The following is an 18,420-nucleotide window of genomic DNA, read 5'->3' on the forward strand; positions in this document are numbered from 1 at the left end:
CGTTGAACCAACAAACGCCACCAATACACTAGTAAGCTACTACACAATGATGGCCCACAAGGACTTTTCAATCAACCTATGACCTTAAAGGGTTTTTCGATCACTAGTGCACCATCCCAAGGACCACCCATGCATCAGGGCTAAGGCTTCCCCACTACTCTTACTCCAAATATCTACGGGATGTACAGTTTATTTAAATTATGCCTTAATACCTGCGGTGCCATGACCCTGTGGGGTTACCCTGTACCTTATATAACCTAACCTAAGAATTTAACTTGTCTGTAGGATTAAAAATTCAAACGGACAGACAAACAGCTTTCTACTTTGTATTATACAAGGTGTCTATTTTCAAAACTTAGCAGCTGACAATTTTAAATGAAAAAGTCGAAAAAATCCACATAACAAACATGAAAAAAATCTACAAAATAATGAATTTTAGATAGATTTAAAATGTTTAATAAATTCCATTAACGTCCTGTTGATATTGTGGATATATATTTTGTTACTCAGTGCCAAGCTGTCCAATTTTATCCTCAATTCCGCGAACCTACACAAAAACAAAATTAATTAATTTTCAAACTCCCGCATTTGCAATTTTTTTTTTCATAAAAATTACTTTGGTATTGCAGACAAATCATTAGGGCAGAGGTAAAAATAAACAACAACAAAATAATGAAATCAACATTTTAATAACACAGTTTTCATTTCAATTCGTGTTGTCTATTACTTTTTTGCATTCACAATTTTTTTTGGGAGGGCAATTTTCCCCCCTCAAACAAAATTTAACTCTGGGGTAAAAACTATCTGGGGGTAAAAAATTTTCGACGCGTTTTGAGAGCCATTTTACCCCCCTGAAAAAAGTGTGATTGTCCTATCACAGTTTGCATTATATTTGTAAAATTTTGAACTTTTTAGTTATTATTACATGATATATTAGGGACATAAGTGACATTATTGAAAAACATATAACGTAACCTTGGCTAGCCTAAGAGTTAGGTTTTTAGCTCTACATTTTAAAGAACTAGCGGCTACGCCCCCTAGAAGCCTCTAGTGGCACTTTAAATGTTTTTTTTTTATTGAAAATATGTCTATTTTGCGTTTGACGTTTATGTTTGCGTTGGACTCTCTTTCTAAAATCGAGAACGTAAAAAAATGTTGTGATTTCTCTTGAGAGGGTGGTGGTACCCTCCCCCAAAATAGTTAAAAACCTTCCCGGGACTTATGAGAATCTACCCTGTTAAGGAGAACCCGATCGGTTCAGTGGTTAGCGAGATTCTTTGGAACAGACACACAGATACACAGACAAACAAACAGACAAACATCCTGTTACTTTAGTATAAGGATATGCAACACTTTGGAAATTCTATTTCATAGACTAGCCTAAAAAAATTTGAGGATTTGGGCCAATTTCACTACCTACTAATGTTGAGACAATTTTGTGACAGGAAACCCTTCGGTGAAGGGAGGGGACATTTGGCTGTTTATCACACTAGTCCCAAAAGTTTAAGTTTTACGTTTTATTATTCGTTGGCTTGATTAAATTCATTGAATTTTGATTAGTTGATTAATTAAGTTTAGTGTCCAAATATTTCAACCACCAATCGTAATCTACAGAATGGGTATTTTTTGTATCATCATTGGTAATGTACATAAATTTTTTAACCCTTTATTTCCCTGATACCTTTCTGTGAGTAGAATCCTTTAATTGATCCAGCCTGGCTCCAAGTGTTTTCATCTCAGTTTCAAGTTGAGATACCTGTGAAAATTAAAGTTTTTTATGGTTGTGCCGGATATCCGGCTAGGCCGGATATTCGGTAGGATATCCGGTCATTTTCATTATACGGCTGGATACCGGATATTGAAACTATCCGGTCGGATATCCGGCAATATAATCTTTTATATTATACTACAAAAATCCCTACGTTTTAAATTTGAAATGGCTGTGATTTTTCTACTTTTAAGCTAGAAGAAAATTTTTTTCCAGAAAATATTTATGTATTTGAAAAATCAATATTAGAAATCTCAAAACATGATTTTTGGCGGCGGCAGCTGTACTTGGCAGCTGAAAGACGCCAACTTTTACTACTTCAATATCAGGTTTCAATATCAGAAATCAACCGGATGTCCGGGATTCGGCCCAACCCTAATTTTTTTTACCTACTGTACTGTGAAAATTTTCTTTGTTGGAAATACGACAGGCTCTTTCAAAGTGCTTAGTCGGGCACCACCCCCCTCCCCTTTATATGTAATCAAATTAAAAAAGAGGTGGGGGGGTATAAATCTTTTTGTTTTATTTTTGGTTAGGTCCTTTGCAGCCCCACATGATTTGGTCGCCTGCAAAGGTTAGGAATTAAAAGAGATTATCCTTCCTAATTTCAAATATTTTGCAAAAAGAGGGGGTGGGGAAGAGGTTTGTTCCCTATAGCAGTGTGTGGGAAAGAACCCAAAACACTAATCCTAAAGAAGCCGGATATGCAACTGTTTGTGTGTTCGTCTGTCTAGTAAGATCTCGAAAATAACATTTTTCAGGAAAGCTTAATATTGGCATAGAAAAACATCTATGCTATTACTTCGTGGGAGGTCAATCAAGTTAAAGGAAATAACGTTAGGCGTAAATTACATAAAATTAAAAATCATGTTCTTAAAAAGAATTTTATTTCTTATCCACTTCTCCCCCCCCCCCCCCTCCCCTTATAGAAATATATTACAAGCTGATCTGCTTTCTTTTTTAAAAACACATTAAAATTGCAACAAAAAAAACATTTGAATTGAAATGTACAGTACACCAATTTTATTTTATTTAGGATTGTTATCCCGCGTGAATTATAGAGAATTTGCGATATTTTAGATCAGGATCAAGTTCCTTGACGCAATTTTTGTTTGTAAAAACTACAAATCCGGTTTTTAGTTTCCGGTTTATAAGAAAAAGATCACCTCATGATAAAAATCCGATCTAGTTTCGTCCAGCTCTCTAATTAATATTTCCTAAAATATAAAATTATTCCCCTTTCACCTAAAGTGTCTGTTGAGAACTGATACCCCCATCTCTTTATCTTTTGAATAAATTGAAAATAGGATGAGGAGGGTTTCCTATGTCTAAACCCTGCAGGTGCCATATCCCGACGGGGCTAACAAGTACCCAATTTAACCTAACCTATCCTGACCTAAAGTAATGAAAACAACAAAAAACTACACCACTCCCCTTACAATCATTTTTACAAAAAGTAAGGAGTAGGGTTATCAGCGCTCAACAAGATACTTTGTGAGGAAGCTCCAAAATATTTAGAAGCATAGCCACCCTTAAATTTTCCAATAGATATATCTCCCTTCCATCATTCTATACTTTTGTAAAGTTACAAAAAATATTGTTGGAGTTGCGTGGGTTGGTGGGATAGGTGGGTTATAAACCTTCCTGGAAAATGATATTTTAAACGGTGCGTATGGTCGGAAGTGTTCAATTAAATGCTAATTGAGGCTTTGCCTATTTTTCATCCTAATATTCTTGCTTTACTTCGCAATAACATTAATTAATTTGACAATTAAAAATATTTTGCTATTGTTCAGAAAATATTTAGGATATTTTCCATTTAAATTAATTTGACCAATATTTTACATCCCCTCTGGTTAAGTGAATGGCGCAGCTATAACCATCCATCAAATTGTTGAAAAAAAGTCTGCATATAATTTTTAAAAGCGAAGCTTTTCTATAATTAGGGTCGGTCCGTACGTCCGTACGTCCGTCCGTACCTCCTTCACGGATAGCTTTTTTCGTTAATTTAGACATGTTAGAATTGTCCTATCAATTTCAAATTTTGCATGGTGATTCCTTTAGTAGTTAGGTACGATTTAAAAAGCGTAGCAACTCTAAAATCATTACCAAAATGTCCGTACGTCCATTTTAAACATGTTGATTTTTTTACTTTTTTAAATATTTTTTTTCGTTAATTTAGGCATGTTAGAATTGTCCTATCGATTTCAAATTTTGCATGGTGATTCCTTTAGTAGTTAGGTACGATTTAGAAAGCGTAGCAACTCTATAATCATTACCAAAATGTCCGAACGTCCATTTTAAACATGTTGATTTTTTTTTACATTTTTAACAACAAATTTGTATGTGACCTAATTATCCGATTGGTCTGATTTTTGGTATACTGATTCCTGGGACAACAAAGTACAATATTATAAGCGAAGCAACTCTATAATCAAGTCCTAAAAATGTCAGTATGTCCATAATCATTATCCTGTATCAAGCAGTTTTTCAACAAATTTACTTACAATTTTGCTTTGACTCTTATACATTCGCATTCTGATTATTCAGTTCTGACATTATACAAGTGTTAATGTCCGTTTGTCCTACCGTTTCAGAGCTTCGCTTTTATGGATGTTGTCATCCTTGTTTTGTTATGGCTACTATTAATGCTATAATGTCACGCTAAGCTACAATTGAATCAAGACAAAAGTAAGTGCCGAGCTCTGGGACCTATGTATGGTGAAATTAGACATAAAACCATGATGATTCCAGGTAAAACAAAAATATTTCAGCGGGATCTTTTTGAGAAAATTAGATTTAAAAATTTCTAGTTCAATTTTTACCCCCTGGGAGTTGCCGCATAAACATTACAAGAAAAACAAAGATGGTATATTTAAAATTTTGAACAACTTTGCTTTTATAAAGTTTTTTTTAAAACCACTCCTAAAGGGAGTTAATTAATTGCCATTTTTATCAGTTGCTTTGCTAAGGTCACGGAAATTCAGCCTTAAATAAATCATATATAGAGAGGTTTTATGAAAGACTTCATAAAAGCAAAGTTGTTCAAAATTTTAAATATATCATCTTTGCTTTTCTTGTCATGATTATGCGGCAACTCCTAGGGGGTGAAAATTGAATTTGAAATTTTCAAATCTAATTTTCTCAAAAAGATCCCGCTGAAATATTTTGGTTTTACCTGGAATTATCATGGTTTTATGTCTAATTTCACCATACATAGGTCATAGAGCTCGGCACTTACTTTTGTCTTGATTCAATTGTAGCATGGCGTGATGTTATTAGATCTTGAGACGTTCTTATTAGCAGGGAAAGAAGGAAAATTGGGTTGTTTATTAAACTAGTCTCTAAAAGTTTTATGATAACGTTTTCTTATTTTGGAGTTAACATCTTTGAGGACTTTTATTGAATTTTGATTAATTAAGTGTTCAAAAGTTTTAACTACCAATTGTAATCTTCAGAAGAGTTAATTTTGTGAATCATTATTGGGTATTTTTTTAGGTGAGGCTATAATGTTTTACGTTGACTTTAATATCTTGTAGAGAAACATCGCTTCTCAAAAGTGGTGTAATTTTTGGGCCAACCCAACTTACAATATAAAAGAAGAATCTTTTTTAAAAATAGTTGCAAGGTGATATGTTATACAGATATGTAATAATTTATGCTTACAAAAGTTGAGGTCGTGTGTTAAACGTTTATGCTATACTGTTATATATAAATAAGATCTTAATGGTGTTAGAATAACGTCATGTTGATAATATTTCAGCCAAGACCACTTTTATTTAATACCTTTTAGTCGACATAGATTATGTCATGAGAAAAATAACCTTATTTTAATAATAAGCCAGCAATTATAGTATTATATATTTTACTATCTGTTACGCCCTTAAAGGGAAGGGGGTGGTATTGGAAAACGACTCTTGTAAAAAAAAGTATAAAAAATTAAAAGGTTCATTGTTTTCTTCTCGGGCGATATCTCTGGGTAGGAAGGTGTTCCTTTCCCCCCAAAATGATTGAGTAATAAGAAGCTTCAAAGTAAGGAGACCCATATGGATTCAGTGGTCAGGAAGATCTTAACTACACACACAGACAAACATCCTGTTTCTTCTATATATCTCATTCAAGTGAAGTCGACATAAATTAACTTGATAACTTTTGATTTAACAGGGTCTTACTAATCAATAAACTTTTATAAAAATCAGTGAAAAGACAATAATTAACCGAATAACCTGGAAATATTTATTTTTATAATACTAATCTCTTTCCCCTAAGGGGATGATTGAGAGTATGTCTGTTTGTTTGTCCCCCTCCCCCCCCCCCCCCCCCCACAAAAAAATATTTTTTTCTTCATAGACGTCCAGGGGGGGGGGTAAAGGGGTGATTATCCCCCCCAAAATTTTAGATTTTTCAAATTTTACACCCCCTCCCAAATAAAAAAGCTTCCCTCTATTATATAAAGTTAACCCCCCCCACAAATGAGCTTGGGGGTGCCGCAAAATTTTTATTTTCAAATTTTTACCCCCCCCCCCCCCCTCCCCCAAATGAAAAGGCTTGGACGCCCCTGCTTTTCTTTCTAAAATAAAAATTGAAAATAGAGGTTGTTTTTTATTTTACTTCCTTTTAACTACAAAAAATGGAGCGGTCCACCTCAAGTGCTAAAATGTATATAAAGTAAATTTACTTTAAAAAAGCATACCTTTTTCATTGATCTATCAGGAACGCCTGAAAAATAATTTAATTGATAAAAAAAATCAAATTACAAATTAAAAAAGTAAAACAAATAAGACACTTTGCCCCATCCTCTACTCTCCTACTGGATAAACGAACTGTCCAATAAACGAGTTCGATGTGACGACAATTTTTCCCCTGTCATAATATCCATTCTGGTATTATTAGAAGGGTCATAGTCAAATGCTTTGCTTAGGTCAAACCTTATACTAAAGTAACAGGATGTTTGTCTGTTTGTGTGTCTGTACCGAAGGATCTCGCTAACCGCTGAACCGATCGGGTTCTCGTTAACAGGGTAGATTATCATGGGTACTGGAAAGGTTTATAACTATTTTGGGGGAGGGTACAACCACCCTCCCAAGAGAAATGACAAAAAAGTCGAAAATTTTTAAAATATATGGGAGACTTAAACATAAAGAGAATTATCGTAACATAAAGAAGTAAGGTAGAGACTTTGACAAATACAAACATTTAAAGTGCCACTAGAGGCCTCTAGGGGCGTAGCCGCTAGTGTACTTATAATTAACTGAATAGATGAAAGATAATGATAATAAAGTTTAGAGACAGCTGGCTTGAACCAACTTATCAAGATTTAATAAAAGAACCCAAAGTTTTTAAGTCAATAAATGATATTGCGTTTTATTGTAACTTTGGGTACTAGTATAATTTAGGGTTTGATGCCCCCTCTCCAGGGGTGTCCAAGCTTTTTTTTATTTGGGGGGGTAAAATTTTGGGGAGGGGGTAATCTTTATTTCATAGAGGTATTTTTTTTATTTGGGGGGGGGGATAAAAATTGAAAATCCAAAATTTTGAGGGTGCCTACGGCACCCCAAAATTCATTTGGGGGGTTAATCACCCCTTTACCCCCCCCTTGGACGTCTATGCCCCTCTCTCCCTACATATACAGCAATTTATAAAGTAGATATGCTACAAAAAAAAATACATTAAAATAAGAGACAACGAAAAACTATTTGGGATAATTGAGCTATTCTTATATATTAAAACTAAAATCAAAAAATCTATAAGTTTTATTGAAACTATGTAAAACTTTAAAAAATCAATAAACTCCATTGAAAAGGACGCTTCAATAATGCAAGACGTATGTATAGAAAAATATTGCGTTTTAAATTTGATAACAAATTAATAATTTGATAGCTTAATAGTTATTTATCCCATCGTATTATTGACAGCTTTCCGCGGATATTACACTGAAAAATTAAGATTAAGCAGATATGTTTTTTATTCTAATATTCCTGGTAAATTGTCTGTAATACGATTCTAAGCATGATTTCGAAACCGATTAATATCCACTGGATTAGAACCGGTTTTCAGCCATACTGAAAATTCTTTTCTTGAGGGAATAAAAGTTATAGATAAAAATCCATTGTAAATTATTTAAGAGGATTTTCTAATTAAAATTTCACGCTACTTATAAATTAATTTAATATTCTTAATCATACTATTTCTTAAAGTTTTATAATAATATTTTCTTATTCGCTGGCTTAACAACTTTAGGGACTTTTATTGAATTTTGATTTATTGGTTCATTAAGTTGAGTGTCTAATTAAGGAAGTTTGAATTTTTAGCCCCCCCCCCCCAAAAAAAAAGCTTGGACGTACTTGACCAAATGAAAATGAACGCCCTTGTAACAAATTGTTTCAACCACTTGTTTTAATCTACAAAAGGAGTAATTTTGTGTATCATTATTGGAGATGTACATCAATTTATCGGCTATTAACTTATCCCTTTAGATCACTGGTAAAAAAAACTTAAGACTAGTATTTAATATAATAACTAAATTAGGCAAAGCGTATGAAGTGCATTATTTAAGAACCGAATATCTTTTTAAAAAATTTAGATTAAGTTACAGGTAAACTTAATTTAGAAAGCTACGCATATCAACTATATATCCAATACCACTTGTTCTAACTTATTTTGCTGTATGGTTTATGAGCTTCGTATTTGTAAATGTTTGATTAATTGATTGATTAGCCATAGTCTCTTAGGGTTTGGACCTAAGTAGTCATGGAGTAGGCTGAGACACTTTTGTATAGCCACTAGGGCTATCAAGCTCCACGTTCAAGCACATTATGCCTTGACCCGATATCTCACGAGAGCTACTTATTATTACCTCAACCTCGCCGAGTATGGCAGGTGTCCCAAATTAAGTCACCGTAATGAATGACGCTCTCCGCAGAGGAGCTTGGGATATGGGTAGTACTGATATTATGTACTTGACTACTAAGTATCCAAACTTACTCAATAATCCCCTTTTTACACAACCAGGGGAAGTTGCGTGAATGTATTCAAATGAGAAATTCGAGTTGCCACATGGGGACTAATACTCGAACTCTCATCACTGTAACTCAGTGCGTTACCACTGAGCTACGACGCCCCTATTGTGAATGTGGTCATCCTTGGTTGGTTTTACATAAAAGAACTGTAAAAGAAAAGGATAATAATATTTTATTCTGATTAATTTTAACAAAATAAGATCAAGGATAATGTTTCTTTTCACGTTTTCAAAGGATTATTTTGATAATAGAAATTAAACAGAAAATACAAAATCAAAATAGAAAGGTCGGGGACCGAGATTCAGCAAGTTAATTTGTATGGCGTAAAACTTGTTTTTTTTCTGTAGCTAAAGGAAAATAGGTAAGAAAGGAGGAACAGAAAGAGTTTTCACAGAAAATTGTTTTCAGAATACCTGTCCCTTGTCGTGTTCGACTTGTAAGTCAGTATTACAGCAGTCGTCAGTCATTGCCACTTCATCAATAGTATAAAGTCGACATAACATAATTACTGTATATCTTATTACTAATTTAATACCATTTTTGTTGGTCGATCTCACTGACCACTGAGCCAATTAAGTACTCTATTTTTAGTAGCGAAGCTACTTTTTAATTCACTATGTCCGTCCGTCAGTCCGTCAGTCCGTACCGCTATGGGGGAAATGGGATTTACTCAGCTCCTATAAAAGATAGAAAGCTGAAATTTTTTGACAACATTCCCATCATTAAGGAGCACAATTAACTATAAAACATCAATGGCGGTCGGACGGCTTTTTAACAGGTTTTAAAAAAGACATATCTTTGGTGTTTATGGTCCGATTTTTAAAATTTTTTCAGTTAGATATATCAAAATTAAATTTTCCGTCGTTTGGAGAACCAACAATGACGGTCAGACTGCCTTTTTGCAGGTTTTTGGCTATTTTTATATTTTTTACATTTTCCCCCATATCTTTGGTGTTTATGGTCCGATTTTTAAAATTTTTTCAGTTAGATATATCAAAATTAAATTTTCCGTCGTTTGGAGAACCAACAATGACGGTCAGACTGCCTTTTTGCAGGTTTTTGGCTATTTTTATATTTTTTACATTTTCCCCCATATCTTTGGTGTTTATGGTCCGATTTTCAAACTTTTTTCAGTTAAAGATATCAAAATTAAATTTCCCATCGTTTGAAGAAAACAACAATGACGGTCATACTGCCTTTTTGCAGGTTTTTGGCTATTTTTATATTTTTGACATTTTCTCCCATATCTTTGGTGTTTATGGACCGATTTTCAAAATTTTTTCAGTTAAAGATATTAAAATTAAATTTCCGGTCATTTGAAGAAATCAACACTGACGGTCAGACTGCCTTTTTGCAGGTTTTTGGCTACTTTTTATATTTTTTATATTTTCCCCCATATCTTTGGTGTTTATTAATCGATTTTCAAAATTTGTTCAGTTAAAGATATCAAAATTAAACTTCCCGTCGTTTGAAGAAAACAACAATGACCATCAGTCCCATCCACGAAATTTTGTGCTTCGCTACTTATGGATGTTGTCATCCTTGTTAAAATCTATATATAGTTCCCCGGATGGTTTTAGGCTAGTTCTTTTTTGAATTTTAGTCTCTGGATGGTTTTATACTACTTTTTTCTCCTCTTTCTTTTTTTCTCTCTAACCTTCACACCCTAAAATACAGAGCACTTATTTAGACATAACACGTTCTTATTCTTTTTCAAAAGCGAAGCTTTTCTATAATGAGGGTCGGTCTCTCCATACGTAACGGATAGTATTTTCGTTAATTTAGGCAAGTTAGAATTGTCCTATCGATTTCAAACTTTGCATTGTGATTCCTGCAGTAGTTAGGCACGATTTAGAAAGCGTAGCAACTCTATAATCGTTACCAGAACGTCCGTATGTCTATTTTAAACATAATGATTTTTAACTTTTTTAACAACAATTTTTTATGTGATATAATCATTTGATTGATCAGATTTTTGAAGTACTGATTACTATTGCGGTTAGGTACAATATTACAAACGAAGCATCTCTATAATCAAGTCCTAAAAATGTCAGTGTGTCCTTAAAGAGAATTCTGTATTTAAGGAGTTTTGCAACAAATATAGATACATATAATTTTGTCAAAACTTTTATATTTATATTTTGTAAATTCAGTTCTGACACTCCATAAGAGTCAATTTTTGTCTGTCAAACCGTTTTAGAGCCTCGCTTTTATGGATATTGTCTTTCTTGTTTTTTGTGTTATTATTGGCTGGAAAACTATGAATATTGTAAAAGTAATTACAAAAAAATGCAAGAAAGTTTTTCTACTATTTTTAGAAAAACCAAGACACATTTTACTCCTATTCTGATGACTAATCACTTTTTTACTAGAACTAAATTATTAGGTAGAATCCCTTTAAGTAATAGTGGATAAAAAATGCCAAACCACCACCCCTTACCCTCCCTTCCGATGAAAAAACAACAAGTAGAGGGTTTGGATGGGAAGAAAGGAAAGGGGGACGATGGGAATCAAACAAAGTGAAAAAATTGGGCACCTCCAAAACTTCTATTTTTTATTTGGGGGGGGGGGGGGTGGGTGATTAATTCAGTAACCACCCCCCCCCCCTCATTGGAATTCTTTGGAAGAGGGTTTTATTATGTTTACTGACTAAATGGTTGGAGGAAATTTCTAGTAATTTGTGTAAAGGTTTATATTTACATACACTAATGTGTCTGTCTATAAATGTTTCTAAAAGCAAAGCTTTGCTAGTTTTAGGCTACACCTGTCCGTAAGTCTGTAATGATTAGCTCTTTTCATTAATTTAGATATATTAGAATTGTCCTATCAATTTCAAACTTTGTATGATGATTCATATAACAAAAAGGTACCATTTAGAAACGTAGCAACTCCGAAATCGTTACTAGAAACGCCATACGTCCATTTAAAACATGCTAATTTTTAACCTTTTTTTTGACAACAAAATTTATATTAATAATTATTCTATTCATCTGATTTTTAGAATACTGATTCATATTACAAGATGGTACAATTTTATAAGCGACGCATATAATGTTCGTTTTTCCTTCCTTCTGATTTTAGACCTTCGCTTTTATGGATGCTATCATCTTTGTTGATATTTACATAACTACTTATATTATTTGTTAAGATTCATATTAATCTGCTTTTAGTAGTAAAGTTACTCTAATAATAGATGTGTATGTCTATCCAGTTGTACGTAACGCTAGGGAATAGGATTATCTCAGCTAGTATTTAAGATAAAGGACAGAACTTGTGTGTAATGATGTCTTTGAAAAGTATCTACATAACAAATTACTTTAGTTTTCGCTTATCCTGCCTCCCAAGTATATAAAAAATGTAGTATGGTGGGGGGGGGGGGGGGGGATGAATACCTTGTTTTTTTATTAATGACATCTTTCCCCCCCATAGAGCCACTTTTGGAATAGGGGAATTAAGGGGCGTTGCCACGAAAGAGACATACCCGATAATTCTATTTGCTTCTAATGCTGCGTAACTTACAGACATAATTATCCTTGAAAGATATATCTAACTAATCTTGTTATTTACCTGTTTTTTTGTCCTGTATATTTGCCTGGACTTGATACCTACAAAAATAACATTTTATATAACTCATCTCAAATATATTTTTTGTCGTAGAGGGAAAATGGCGTATTTGCCCTGTTTAAAAAGCAAAGCTGTAGTCATGTTGGAATTATTCTAATACTTTTTACTATTACTATTTGTAAGACGATTTCTGTAACGGTAAGGTATAATCTAGAAAAGTTGCAAATCTAATGCAGGGATAAGACGATGGCCGACAAATTAATGTATATCCCCAATGATGAAACACAAAAATACACCTTCTGTAGATTATATTTATTGGTTGAATCGTTTGGACACTAAACTTCCCCAACGTTGTTAAGCTAACAAATAAGAAAACGTTATTATAACACTTTGGTGACTAGAGTAATAAATATCCCTATGTCCCCTCCCACCCTGTCTCTCCAGAACTTCCATTTGAAACATGTTGGCTAGGATAAATAGGTTGGAAGGAATTTTAATGTTAGGGGGAGATTTGAAAACTGCATCAAATTTTAAGGATTTTTTTTATGAAATTCGTTTATTGTATAATGCTTCATTTAAAAGCGGAAATACAATTTAAGTTAATTAATTTTGAAATTATTATATGCGTTATTTTTAAGTAAAAGTTCGCATGTTTCTACGTTTAATTTATTAATCGTTGTTATTTGTATGTTGTTATCCTTGTTTGCTCTTGAAGAAAGTATGAACTGAACAAATAATACAGTAAAAACCAGGAAGGGAGGGGACATTGAGCTGTTTATTACACTAGTCCCAAAAGTTTTATAATAATTATTGTTTATACGTTGGACCAAATTTTGATTGGTTAGTTCATTAAGTTGAATGTATAAATAAACATTCCTACCACTAATTGAAATCTGCAAAAGGGAGTAAACTTTGTGTAACATCATTAGGAATGTACTGTTGCACATTAATTTATCGGCTATCGTCTTGTCCCTTTAGATCTCTGGTCTAATCCCATATAAAATTACAAGGAAAACAATAACATCTACAAATAACATCTACAAATAGATATAATCTGGATACTTTTTCTCTAAATCAGCCAATAGAAAAACAGTGTCAGAACAATCCGACTATATTATTAGTTCGAAATTGTGAACATAATAAGGAAATGAAACTTTGCTAATTTGCTAAAAATAATTTACTTTTAAAAGTATTGTTTTTCAATTAAGGCACAGAACTTAATTCGACTAAAAAATCACAAAAATACAGGACTAGTTATCTATCGCATCGTATCATAGACAGCTTTCCTCGGATATTAAAATGTAAAACTATAAAACTACCAAAACTGGTATGTATTTTATGATTTTTATTTTGATTTAATTGAAAATTGCCTGTAATACGATACTATTCATAATTTTACAGTAAGGCCGAGAACTGGTTCTTATCCAGCGAATATTAATCGGTTTGGAAGCCATACTGTCATACCTGTTCTGGTAGATATGCTGCAGATATCTAACCACCTCCCATTCCCCGCGTTCTCTCGCCATGTCTGTAAAAATTAATGATTATTTGCAACAAATGATTCTTATTTATATTTTGTTTGATGTTGCTAAATACGTAGTCGTATTATATTTTAGCACTAGCAGCTACACCCCTAGAGGCCTCTGAGGACTCTTGGGATAGTGGGGGATTGAATTTGAGGTATTGGGTGGGGTTCCGATTGCCTCTCCCAAAATAGCTATAAACCTCTCTAGGACCAAGAGAAGCTACACTGTAAAGGAGAACCATTTTGGATAAGCGGTCAGCGAGATCCCTCGGTACATATAGACACATAGAGATCCTGTTACTTTAATAAAAGGATTAGGCTTCTGGTTTTAACAGCGTGGAGGGGTAAACTGTTTATTACACTAGGCCCCGAAGTTTTATAACAACGTTTTCTTATTCGTTGCCTTAATAACTATGGGAACTTTACCGGAAATTGGATTTGTTGGATCATTAAGTTTAGTGTCCAAATGTTTGAACCAGTAATGGTAAACTACAGAATGAGTAATTTTGGGTAACATCATTGGGTATGTACGTCAATTTATCCCTTAAGTTCCCTATGTTTTTAAGAAAATTTTAGCCTTCAATACAATTTTGATTTAACATTGTTTAATAGGCTGCTGAAACATGCATATTCATACTGAAGGTAAAACAACAATCTATTTTTAAATTTTAGTAGGTAAATTTGAATACTAAAAGTACTCAACAAATTTGGCAAAAATGCAAATCATGGAATAATGATTTAATAGCTTACCTAAAAATATCTATTAAAATATTTTGTTTAAAGCTTCCTATTAAATGCAATAAATATTTTGATATTAAAATATTTTTTTTATATACTTAATAATAATTAACTTCTTATTAAATGAATTATAACATAAATAGAGCATTATACTCCCCCACGTCGTAGATACCTTAAAAATAAAATAAAACATAAAAGATAGTTATAAATTTTTTGCAAAAAGAAATTTAATATTTTATAAATAATACTTTTAATTGAAAAATATTGAAGTAGCAAAGACAACTTTTGAAATAAATAATAGTATCCTTATACTAAAGTAACAGGATGTCTGTGTGTCTGTACCGAAGGATCTCGCTAACCGCTGAACCGATCGGGTTCTCCTTAACAGGGTAGATTCTCATAAGTCCCGGGAAGGTTTATAACTATTTTGGGGGAGGGTACCACCACCCTCCCAAGAGAAATGACAAAAAATCAAAAAAATTTCAAATTTAGAGGAGACTTCAACGTCAAATAAGGTGGTATCGTACATAAAAAATTAACTTTAACAAACAACAACATTTAAAGTGCCACTAGAGGCCTCTAGGGGCGTAGCCGCTAGTATAATCATAGAACAATACATAACGCTATTGTTGAAAAGATACTATCTACAAAAATGCAGAGGTCTAAAGTAGGAATATATTTCGATCAGTAACTTTCCACCAATGAGAGCACAGCATTTTACGAAATGTCACGCTGTGATTGGCTGAAATTCGGCGCACTCCGATTTGGCGCACCATTGAAATGATTTAAAGATCCAGCTCTTGTCAAGACATGTTTGGTAAACATATTATCAAAAATCTCAAATTTATAGACAGATTAATTGTGATAAGGCATTCGAATCATGTAGTGTACATTTTCAAAAAAAATATCTTGTACAGACAGACAAACACGATGAAATGAAGCATAGCATCTCTGAAAAAATAATACAGGGTCATTAAATCAATTGACGTATTTAACATAAATATTACAGTACGTTTTATTATTAAATAAAATGAATTTACATTTTTAACCTAGCATATATATTAAGAAAAAAAAGATAAAGACAGTTTTAATTTCATTATGTTGGGCAGTTTTTTTATTAAAATTGAAAAAAATATTATTATACAGCATGAAATTTTACAATTTAAAAAAAATAGATTTCTCAGTAGGTTTCTCCGCCATAAAATGGTCTCAAGGCAAAATTTTGCACTGTGGCAAATAACGGCTAAACAGCTTGCCTTAAGCGAAATATACAGAAAAGTTGAAATATTGAAGAAATTACTTTAAGTCCCTCAAACGGGTCCTAAAAGGGCAAAATCTAAAACAACAAAATTTCTAAATAATCCAGGTAAGCTGCACTGGTTTGGAGAAAACGGCGTTTCTTGCAGCATGACTTTCTGAGCGAATGGGAAAGAAACTCGAGGATTTTTGTTTAATTGAATTGCGGATTTTACCCCAACATCATGAAAAATGAAACTTGATTATTAAAATAAAAAAACATCTTCTTTTTATTTAATAAAAACGTACTTTATTTGTCGATCCTTTTTATTAATTTTTTATCAAATTTTTACCTAATTTATTAATTCATTAAGCTGTTTTTTTACACTAGTCCCCAATAATGTTTTCCTATTCGTTGGCTCAACAACATGGGGGACTAAAATTTAATTTTGATTGGTTGTTTTAATAAGTTGAATGTCGAAACGTTTCAACCATTAATTTATCGAAAGTGATACTTTTGGGATGTACATCAATATAACGGCCATTGTCTTATCACTTTAGATCTCTGACAAAGTCAAAATCTCAAAAAGTAACTATAATTAAAGAATAAAATGACGCTAAATGATTTTTTTCCCCCTAGTTTCTTGTATATTAGATTCTATTTTCCAAATTATATAAGTTTTAAGTATGAATTTAATTGCGTTGATCAGTATTCATAAGTTCTAAAATTGTATAATAAAATCAATTTGAATAAGGATGACAACATCCATAAAAGCAAAGTTCTAAAATCAGAAGGAAGGACAAACAAAAAATAACTTTTGTAGAGTGTAAGTACTTAATAAGCAGAGAAATGTAAGTCTAAAAAATTGTACCTATTTTTTTTTTTAAAATTGCGTATACAATTACATAATACAATAAAGGACATAATTTTATTTAAGGACTTGATCATAGATATGCCTCGCTTATAAGATTATACTTTGTTGTCCTAGGAATCAATATTCTAAAAATCAGATAAATAGCATAATTGTTTCATACAAAAAGTTATTGCCAAAAAAGTAATAAAATAAAAAAGTTAACCGTTACGGACGACTGACAATCATTATAGAAAAGCTTCACTATTAAAAATATTGTTTTGTTATGTAATTAATATTCTTAATCAGTACAGACGCATCAAATGCTTTGTTAAAGTTAAACTGACTATAATTAATAGTCTTTTTATGATTACCAGTTAATTGATTATATCTTTGACATCCAAATAGAAAATGCGTTTATTTATGCGATTAATTAATAAATATCAGTTTTTCATAAGATGTCGGGCAGCTGTTTATTTCTGCATTAGTTCTTTCCTGTAAAGTTCCCATTGCGCACTGACTTCCCCCCCCCCCTCCTTATATTAACCCTTACAGATCGGGGGGGGGGGGGGGGGCTCCAGTAGCCCCCCCCCCTCTAGTTTTTTCAATCTCATTTTTTTTGTAGGTAAGATGGAGTGCTGTGACTTCATGACTTTTTAAGTTTAGTAATTATACGTCGGCAAGAGTTGATTTTATTAGGATATCTGGTCTGTGTCGGTCGTGGTGACCGGTCAAAGTCGGTTGGGTAGCACCAAAATTAGAAAAAAATTCTAAATAAATCTTAATTTCTACATTATGACTTTTGTGTATAAGGAGAAACCTAAATTTTTTTTGGTGAATACTTAGATATCAATGACCTTCTGAGAAAAGTTGTGTTATGACCGTTTGACCGCTCCCTGACCGACTTTATGACCGATTTTTGTCTGGCTTTTACTACAGACATATATCATGAATATCGTGGCTTCTATTACAGCTAGAGTCCTATAAATTTTTTGGTAAATCCTTGAGCAGCATCAAACATATAAAAATAATAATTGGCGCCGCCAACCGCCGTTTTACCGCCGTGACCGCCGAAAATGGCGGTTTCCGTTATTTGCCGTTTTTTGGCGATGATCAGAAAAAGTAATTTTTTTGTTATGATTATCCTAGCTGCAAAATTGGCCGCTCTACAGCTGTTTTAAAATTTAGCGGCTGGCCGCTAAAAAGCGGCTAAGGAGCGGCCTGGCCGCTATGACTAGAAAAAGTAATTTTCTCTAAAAATACTCATGAACCACCAGAAAAAAATTTTACGTCTTTATCTGTAACAGGAGCTGAGATAGAGGGGGGGGGGGCTCTTGGACCCCCCCCCCCGATCTATTAAGGTGGGAATTGGGGCCCGAGCTGTAAGGGTTAATAATAAACTGGAAATTAGGGGGGGGGGGCGAATTTTTAACTATGCATTAGAGGGCCCTAATCCTGCGAGGCCAATACCTGCGGTGCCAGAATCCTGCAGGGCTAACCTTTCCTAACTTCAACAAAAGTAATAAACAAACAAACGAAAAACTATCCCTTCCCCCCCTTATTTTTTATTTTGATTTAAAATAAGGGGTTCTACGTTTATAAGGCAAATCACGATTCCTATATTTTACCTTCTTAAGCAGGGTTTTCAATAGCTAGGACAATTCTAACAAAATGAATCCACAACTGAAGCTAATTATGAAGACGAATATTTAATGTAAA

At 33.1% G+C, this 18,420-nt stretch overlaps 1 long non-coding RNA gene across 1 annotated transcript; it reads right to left on the reverse strand.

The window, feature by feature from the left end:
• Window positions 1-470: 470 nt before the first annotated feature.
• LOC145327229 (uncharacterized) lies at window positions 471-13,923 on the reverse strand. The gene is made up of 6 exons (XR_013882128.1): window positions 13,816-13,923; window positions 12,355-12,392; window positions 6,462-6,487; window positions 2,935-2,985; window positions 1,682-1,756; window positions 471-547 (listed from the first exon to the last, which is right to left on the reverse strand). It is a non-coding gene; the product is annotated as an uncharacterized LOC145327229 (long non-coding RNA).
• Between the last annotated feature and the right edge of the window lie 4,497 nt (window positions 13,924-18,420).

Source organism: Acartia tonsa, chromosome 8 (genome assembly GCF_053477335.1).
Source record: "Acartia tonsa isolate MP-2025a chromosome 8, ASM5347733v1, whole genome shotgun sequence".
NCBI classification, from domain to species: domain Eukaryota; kingdom Metazoa; phylum Arthropoda; class Copepoda; order Calanoida; family Acartiidae; genus Acartia; species Acartia tonsa.